Consider the following 9,104-nt stretch of genomic DNA (forward strand, 5'->3'; position numbering starts at 1 on the left):
AGAAAGGATGAATACCCAACTTTTACATCAACATGGATGGGACTGGAGGAAATTATGCTGAGTGAAATAAGTCAAGCAGAGAAAGTCAATTATCATATGGTTTCACTTATTTGTGGAACATACGGAATAGCATGGAGGACATTAGGAGAAGAAGGGAAAAATGAAGAGGGGGGAAATCGGAGGGAGAGATGAACCATGAGAGACTATGGACTCTGAGAAATAAACAGGGTTTTAGAGAGGGGGGGCATTGGTTAGCCTGGTGATGGGTATTAAGGAGGGCACGTAGTGCATGGAGCACTGGGTGTTATACGAAAACAATGGATCATGGATCACCACATCAAAAACTAATGATGTATTTTATGGTGACTAACATAACATAATAAAATTTAAAAAATAAAATAAAAAAAAATAAAACGGTGGATTACCTTTATTGATTTTCAGATGTTCAACTAACCTGTCATCTGGGGATAATTCACACTTGGATGTTGGCTTTTATTTACCAATATTTTGGTGAGGATTTTTGCATTTATGTTTTTGAAGGATATTGGTCTGCAGCTTTCTTTCCTAGTCTTTGTCTGATTTGAATTTGGAGTAATGCTTGCTCATAAAATTTTTGCAAAGTTTTCTTTTCTCTTCTACTTTCTGAAACAGATTGTGTAGAATTGTATTTTTTCACCAAATGTTCAGTGGTTTGTGCTAGTGAGAACATTGTGGCTGGGAGTTTTCTTTGTTGGAAAGGTGTTTTAACTACAAATGCAATTTAATATTTTAAAGAATATTAAGGTTATTTCTTCTTGAATGAGTCTTGGTAGTTTGTGTCTTTCAGGAGTTGGTCCATTCAAGGATGGACCTAGAGGCTATTATGCTAAGTGAAATAAGTCAGACTGAGAAAGACAAATACCATATGATTCCACTCATAAGCAGAATTTAAAAACAAACAAACAAATGAAAAGCAGAATCAGACCTATAAATACAGAGAACAAATTGATGGTTGCCAGAGGGGAGCAGAGATGGGCAAAATGGGTGAAGTAGAATGGGAGATACTGGATTCCAGTTATGGAATGAGTAAGTCACAGGAATAAAAGGCACAGCATAGGACACATGGTCAATGATACTGTAATAGCGATGTGATGGGACAGGTGATAGATAGTTACACTTTTGGTGAGCATAGCATAAAGTATAAACTTGTCAAATCACTAAGTTATACACCTAAAATTAATGTGATATTGTGTGTCAACTATACTAAAATAAAATGAGTTGGACCATCCAAGTTGCCAAATTTTGGGGCACAGTTTGTAGTGTTCTCTTAGGTCCTATTAATGTCAGTGTGGTTTGTAGTGATATTCTGTCATTTGTTCCAGATGTTGGCAAGTTGTGTCTTCCTTTTTTGCATGATTAGCCTGGCTAGGCATAGGCAATTTTTTTGGTCTTATTAAAGAATCAGCAGTGGGTTTCATTGATTTTTGTTATTGTTTTTCTGTTTTTGGTTTCATTGTTTTCTGCCCTTTATCATGCTCACTTTGGGGTGAGTTGCTCTTTTTCTTGTCTTAAGATGGAAGTGTAGGTGACTAGAAACAATTTTTTTAATATGAGTTATTCATATTAATATGAATATGCTGCTCCAACTTTCCCCCAAGCACATGTTAGCTGCATCCCACAAAGTTTAGAATGCTGTTTTCATTTTCATTCAGTTCAAAATATCTTCCAATTTTCCTTGAGCTCCTCTTTGCCCCATGAATTATTTAGAAGTGTGTTGTTTAATTTCCAAAGAGCTGAAGATGTTCCAGGTTACCTTCTAGTAATAGATTTTAACTTTAATTCCATTAGGGTGTGAAAAGAAGCGATATAGGATATTAATTCTTTGAATGTTAAACTTTGCTTTGTAACCAAGGATATGAACTATGTTGGCCGACATTCCACGCTCACTTGAAGAGATTGTGCTTTTTGCTGTTGATTGGGTGCTGCTCTGTGTGTGTCAATTAGGTCGAGTTGGTGGATAGCGTAGTTAGGGTTTTCTATATCCTTGCTGATTTGCTATTTGCTCTATCAATTACCAAGAGAGGAGTGTCAAAGTCCGTGACTGTAACTGTTGATTTGCCTATTTGTCCTTCCATTTCTGACAGTTTTTGCTTTGTGTATTTTGAAGCTCTGTGGTTTTGTGCATACACATTTAGCATTACTGTTTTCTTGGTGAATTGACTCTTTTTTTTTTTTAAATTTCTGATAATTTTCTTATTCAAAAGCCTCCTTGATCTGGTATCTTTTACCATACTGTCTTGGACAGTATGGCCACTGTGGTAGATTGAAAGCTGCAACTTCCTCCCACTTCCCAAAGGTGTCCATGCCCTAATCCCTGAAACCTATGAGAATGTTACCTTACAGGCCAAGGGGACTTTGTAAATGTGACTAAGTAGCTTGAGATGGGAACATTACCCTGATTATCTGGGTGAGCCCAGTGTATTCACAGGCTTCTTATTAGAGGGAGACCAAAGGGTCAGAGTCAATGGTAGGGGATGTGAGGACGGAATCAAGAGGCTGCAGTGATGGAAGGAAGGGGTCAGGAGCTATATGCTGCAGGCAGCCTTTGGAAGCTGAAAAGGCAAGGGAACAGATTCTCACTGCAGAGTTACCAAAAGCAAGCAGCCCTGATGACACCTCAGCGTTAGCCCAGTGATTTTGTACTTGTGACCTCCAGAACTGTAAGACAATAAATCTTTGTTGTTGAAAGTCACCAAGTTTACGATAATTTGTTACAGCAGCCATAGGCAATTAACACAGCCACTTAAGCTTTCTTTTGATTGATGTTTGCAAAATATATTTTTTATCCTTTACCTCCTGTAGACTGCATATCGTTGGGTCTTGGTGATGTTAATCCAGTCCTATGATCTCTGCCATTTAATTGTGATTTCCCCATTTACATTTAATACAATTACTGATAAGGTTGATTTTAGGTTTATACCATCTTATTGTTTGCTTTCTGTTTGTTCCCCACTTATTGTTTGTTCTTCGGTTTTCCCTCTCCTGCCTTCTTTCGCTTTCTGGAATATTTTTAAGTATTCCATTTTAATTTATTGGTGTCTTTTTTTTTGAGAGGGGAGAGGGGCCGAGGGAGAGGGAGAGAGCATCTCAGGCAGGCTCCATGCCCACTGTAGAGCCCAACACAGGGCCTGACCTCATGACCCTGAGATCATGACCTGAGCTGAAATCAAGAGTTGGACGCTTAACCAACTGAATTTCCCAGACTTCCCTATCTATTGGTGTTTTAACTATAACTCTTTGTATGTTGTTTTTAAAATGGCTACTGTAGGTATTATACACACCTAATTTCAGAGTCTACATAGAGTTAATATTACACCTCTTTCAGAAAAAATAGAAGCCTTACAACTGTATAGGGCCTTTGCCCTCACTCCCTTATGTTGCAGGTGTTGTCTGTATTATATCTACATATATTCAAACCCCACCAGACCTTATCAGTTTTGCTTTCAACAGCCTGACATATTTTAATGAATGTAAGAGGAGAGAAGTATGCTATTACATTTACTTACTTACCTTTTTTGATCTTCCCTTTTTCTTGAACTTCCCAGTTTCCCTCTAGAATTAATTCCTTTCTGTCTGAAGACTTACCTTATCATTTCTGGTAGAGCAGAGCTGCTGGCAACAAATTCTCCCCATGTTTCTTCTTCTAAGAATGACTTTATTTTGCTTCCATTCCTGAACAATATATCCAGAAAGATTCTAGGTTGGCTCTCATACTAACATAAAAAAAAAAACTTCTGACCAGGATGATTTCTTTCTTTTTTTTTTTTTCCCCAAGATTTTAAAAAATTTATTAGAGAGACAGGGGGATTTGAGCACAAGCAGGGGGATCAGCAGGCAGAAGGAGAGGGAGAAGCAGGCTCCCTGCTGAGCAGGAAGCCCGACGTGGGGCTCGATCCAAGGACCCTGGGATCATGACCTAACTGAAGGCAGACGCTTAACCTATCGAGCCACCCAGATGCCCCACTAGGATGATTTCTGATGTGAAATCTGTAATCATTCAAATTGTTTTCCCTCTTTACATAATGTGGCATTTTCTCTATTTTTTTTCTTTTTTGGTTTTGACTAGTTTAATTATGATGTAGGTAGGCATGGTTTTTAAAGCTTATCCTATTTTTCATTTGCTAAGCATCTTGGACATGTAAATGTATGACTTTCAACAAATCTGTAAAATGGACATTTATTTCTTCAAACTTTTTTTCTTCACTGAATTCTCCTTTTGCTGGCAGATCAATTACATAAATTGTCTCACAAATCCCTCAATCTGTGTTCATTTTTATTTTTATTTATTTATTTTTTAAGATTTTATTTATTCATTTGAGACACAGAGATAGAGAGAGAGAGAGAGAGCATGAGCAGGGGGAGAGGCAGAGGGAGAGGGAGAAGCAGGCTTCCCACTGAGCCAGGAGCCCGATGTGGGGCTCCATCCCAGGACCCCAGGACCAGGACCTGAGCCGAGGCAGACACTTAACCATCTGAGCCACCCAGGCGCCCCTGTGTTCATTTTTAAAAATCTTTTTTCTCTACTGCTCAGATTGTAATTTCCCTTGTTCTGTTTTCAAGTTCACTGACTCTTGCCTCTGTCATCTTCATTCTGTCATTACACACAGGAATTTTTAATTTCAGTTACTGAATTTTTCCATTCTAAAATTTCCTTTTTTCCCCCTCTTATAATTTCTTTGCTGAGAGAAGTCTATTTTTTCCACTTATTTCAAGAGTGTTTGTCCTTATTTCATGAAGCTTGATTATAAAAATGGCTTTAGGGGCACCTGGGTGGCCCAGTTAGGCATCTGACTCTTGATTTTGGTTCAGGTCATGATCTCAGGGTCATGAGATGGAGCTGCACATTCGGCTCCAAGCTCAGCAGGGAGTCTGCTTGAGATCTCTCTCTCTCTCCTTTTGCCCCTCCCCCCCAAAATAAATAAATAAATCTTTTAAAAAATGGCTTTAAACTGTTGGTCAACTCAGGGTTGGTGTCTGTTGATTATTTTTTCCTTTGAGTGTTACTGAGACTTTCCTGTTTCTTTGAATATTACATTGGAAGACACTGGGTTCTGATAAAATCTTCTGGGGAATGTGGATTTTTGTTTGTCTGAGCAGGTTGTCAACCTGGGTAGGTACTAACTTTTTTTTTTAAGATTTTATTTATTTGTCAGGGATAGACAGAGAGAGAGCACAAGCAGGGGGAGAGGCAGAGGGAGAAGCAGGCTCACTGCTGAGCAGGGAGCCCAATACAGGGCTCAATCCCAGGACCCTGGGATCATGATCTGAGCCGAAGCCAGATGCTTAACCCACTGAGCCACCCAGGAGTCCCACTAGCTGACATTTTGACCTACTTTCGAGGATGTAGCTCCCAGTAACAGTTCAGCTTTCATAGCCCATGTTGGCCATTTCTCTGGTTTCACTTCCAAAAAACCCTTAACAACAATACCTAATTACTGTCATTTGATCATTCTCTCATTTCTTCCACTAAAATGAAGGACAGATGTGTCTTGGGACTTATTCTATTCTCCATGTGTCAGATTTTATCTTTTTGGTTTCTATTTTTATGATGTTCAGCTGCATTCTCGGATACTTCCTGAGTTTCATTTTCCAAGTCCCCAGTTTTCTGATCAGTTATCTAATGTCTATTATGGAATAGATCTTTTGAATCCTTTTATTCAATTAATGAGTTTTTATCTATGAAATTTCCTTAGCACCCTTTTTTCCACTAAACTCTTCTTGTATCGTGAATGTCACATCTTCTTCTGTTTGAAGATTTAAAGCATACTTATTTTTAAATCTCTTCCCAATTTTCAATCTATCTCCCTTGCCTTTGTTGGGAATTCCCACAGTGACTGGGTCTGTACTCTATTTTTCATGGCATAGTTGATCTCATACACTTGGTCATTTTGCCACTGAGCTAACCCTTCACAGAAGTTATCACCCCCATTCTCCTGCATTGTGAAGTCCTAAACAAGTGACTAGCTTGCAAGTGCTTCAGACTCACGATGTGTAGGTGTTCCAAACTCAGGGTGCCGGCAATGCATGGAGCATTCAAAATTGAGCTCCACACTACACTGATACCTGCCCATATTGCACTGAATATTTTTCGCTCACACCTGGAGAAAGGAGCTGAATTCTGGGTGTGACCTCAGATCGGGGAGTGGAGGTATTGCAGTCCTTATTCAGACAGGCAGCAGGCTCGGAGCTCCCAACCTCACACCTGGAACCCTGTGTCTCCTCTGGGGCTTTGCCACCTGTCTCCATACATACACAGCAAACCAGGTCCTAGGGCCCATCTCTGGGACCCATGACCAAGCCCACTCAGCGTTGGTCTCTGCTTATGTCTAGGGAGTCACTCTGCATTTCTGGCACTTTAGTTACTCTAATTTAACTGTGGCTATGGATCTTACAAACCTTTATCTGGCATTTCTGTGTGCTGGGAGTGGATGTTGGCTGTGGCCTTCAATGACCCTGTGATATGAGCTCTGACACTGCAGGCATCTCAGGGTCTACAAGCCATACATGAAACCACCCCAGATGGAGCCACACAATCCTGAGGGGAGAGGCCACTATGTCGTCACTATGAGGAACGGGAGACTCAGAAAGGGGAAGTATCTGCTAAAGAATGACAGTGTTTCAGCTCTAACTTCAATTCGATCTCTGAATTGCCTCCAACCCATGCCCTTAATCCCATGCCTGGAGAAGGAATTCACAGTACGGGATGGAGAGCTCTGCCCAGGGGAGGACGGAGCCCTGAGGAGGCAGAAATGAATTGGAGGTTTAGAAGGAGTGATGAAGAGAAAGATGGTGTTGACTTACAGAAACAAGGAAGTCAATGAAGGGAAGTGTGGGGGGCAAAGAAAATCTAGTCCCAGGGCAGGAGGAAGGGCTGTGCTTCCTTCTGAGAAATGACAATCTGTCTTCATAGCACCTCCCAATGTCTGCCTCTCCCTGGGTCATCCTCCTGGGGTGGCCCCACTGGCTCCTCCAGGCACCAGACAGGGGGTGGAATAGCCTCGTGCTCTGGCGCTCATGTCCACTCACCGGATACACACCACCAGGCCCCTGAGACCCTCTTAACAACGTCCAACCCATCACAAGAACTCAAGAAGCCTGTGTGCATCAGCCCGTCAGCCTCCCCACTGCTCCTCAACTAGGCCTCTCCTCTCCCCAGTTCATTCCTCCCACCACCTCCAGAGGATCCTTTTAATCACCAGGCTGGTCTGATCCTGTGGGAGACTCAAAACCCGCCCGCACTCTGCTGCAGAAAGATCTAAGTTGTACCATCTCATCTTCAAGGCTATGACCATCAGACTAGAACTAAACCCACCAGCGCCAGCAAACACAACTCACACTCCAACCCAAACACCTCCCCAAGCAACGCAAACTGAGCTATTAACAATTCCATGCCTTCTCTCGGGCTGCCCCCTCAGCCAATCTGAACCTGGCCAACTCCTCTTCAACCTACCATCCTGGCTCATTCTGCTCAACTGTACATGTGTTTTGTGTGATAGGTTTGGGTAAGACTTAAGTGAGAAAACTACATACACAGCTTAATTACTGATCAACACACCACCCGGGGACCAGACGAATGCTGGGGTTTGACCACTAATTGTATTTCCTACAGCGTTAGTCTTTTCCAGACAGAAATTTGTTCGACTGTCTGCTGGTTAAAATCTTCCCATTGCCTTAAAGTAGAAATCCCAAATGCTTGCATGATGCTCAAAATCCTGTGTGACAAGGCCCTGGCTTCCTGATTGCTCTCAGTTCTGAGAACAGCTCAAATCTTTCTGGTTGAGGATGCCCCCACTCCCATCTCTGTGCTAAACCCCAGCTCCTGCCTTCCATCACTCCATCCCCCAGAAGGACCCCTCACAACCAGGACCCAGACTGTATGATGTCTACACATTATGATTCTCATGATTCCGTTTTCTTTTTTCTTCCAACTTGGAAGAATCTTATAAGGCTATAATAGAATTGTTTCCCGCCTAAATATTTATATTGTCTGTTATCACTAATCACAGCCCCGTGCATCCAGGGAAGGAACAAGTCTGCTCCCTCACCAATGAATCTCCAGTGCCTCGCGCCATGACTGGATGTGGTCACTGGTTGACTGTCAGTGTGGTGGAAGGATGAAAATTTGCATTTACAGAAGCTCAGGAAAGGGAAGTGTCACAGCCCAGGTCACACAGCCTCTGTGTGAGTAAGGGGCAGAAGTGGAACTGGAAGTGGGCTGGCTCCCAGACCCTGCCCTACCTCCCCAAGCTTCATGTGTGGGGACCAGTGCTGTTCTCTGGACTTGGGCTTGGTGGGGAGGAGGCAGAGTGAGTGTGGTCTGGGGAGACTCACATCTGCTTTGAACAGTCCCAGGACCTGCTGCTCTCAGGCCACCCTTCAGGGAGAGCAGAGCGAGGCCCTGGAGGGGCTGTCCCCCTTCCTGTGAGGCCATCCATCTGGGACCCGTGACCAGCAACACGGGGCCTGGGCTGGGTCACACCCTGTGCATCTGTCCGTCCAGCACACTCTGAGGACTTTATAAGCTGTCTGCACGGCTGGGGACCATGGGAGGCAGCGCTGGGACCCTGACCCTCACTGCCCTTCTCTACCTTGGTGAGCTTTCTGGAAACGAGGAGGGATGGGGTTGTCCTTCCCCCCAGCCCCCAGGTCCTGGTCCCTGGGAGATCTCAGGACTGTGGAGGATCAGTGGGGGCAGAACTTCTGGGGAAAGGAGTGTGCTCAGCCCCAGATGTGACCCTGGTGCCCAGGGGCCCAAACCAGGCCTGGAGCAGCTACGTGTGGGTGGGGGACGCACTCACAGGAACTCTCTTCCAGGGCTGTGTCGGGGCCTATGGGACCAGGCACGGGCAGGTAAGTCTGCCCCAGACCTCCTGTTTCCGCCCAACAACCCCCTGGGCATTTGGGGGTCACAGAGGGTCAGGGCTGATGGTGACCGGTGTGGGAAGGGCCTTGGGGTGACAGGTGGGAAAATGAGGAGAGAAGGGCACCCTTGCAACTCTCCATCTGATTCCTTTCCAGGGACCCTCCCCAAACCCTCCATCTGGGCTGATCCTGGCCCCATGGTC

General features: G+C 43.7%; 2 long non-coding RNA genes across 2 annotated transcripts in view; one reads left to right on the forward strand and one right to left on the reverse strand.

Annotated features, from left to right (window-relative positions):
• The window catches only part of LOC115943982 (uncharacterized), a 12,791-nt gene extending 4,576 nt beyond the window's left edge, over positions 1 to 8,215 (reverse strand). The window contains exon 1 of the long non-coding RNA XR_014141793.1: positions 3,625 to 8,215. This is a non-coding gene — a long non-coding RNA (uncharacterized LOC115943982). The remainder of the gene's footprint in view (positions 1 to 3,624) is intronic.
• A 14-nt stretch (positions 8,216 to 8,229) lies between these two features.
• LOC145718415 (uncharacterized) lies at positions 8,230 to 9,104 on the forward strand. The gene is made up of 3 exons (XR_014141792.1): positions 8,230 to 8,631; positions 8,854 to 8,889; positions 9,058 to 9,104. It is a non-coding gene; the product is annotated as an uncharacterized LOC145718415 (long non-coding RNA).

Source organism: Leptonychotes weddellii, unplaced genomic scaffold (genome assembly GCF_054177405.1).
Source record: "Leptonychotes weddellii isolate Sample4059 unplaced genomic scaffold, ASM5417740v2 HiC_scaffold_1536, whole genome shotgun sequence".
Lineage (NCBI taxonomy): Eukaryota > Metazoa > Chordata > Mammalia > Carnivora > Phocidae > Leptonychotes > Leptonychotes weddellii.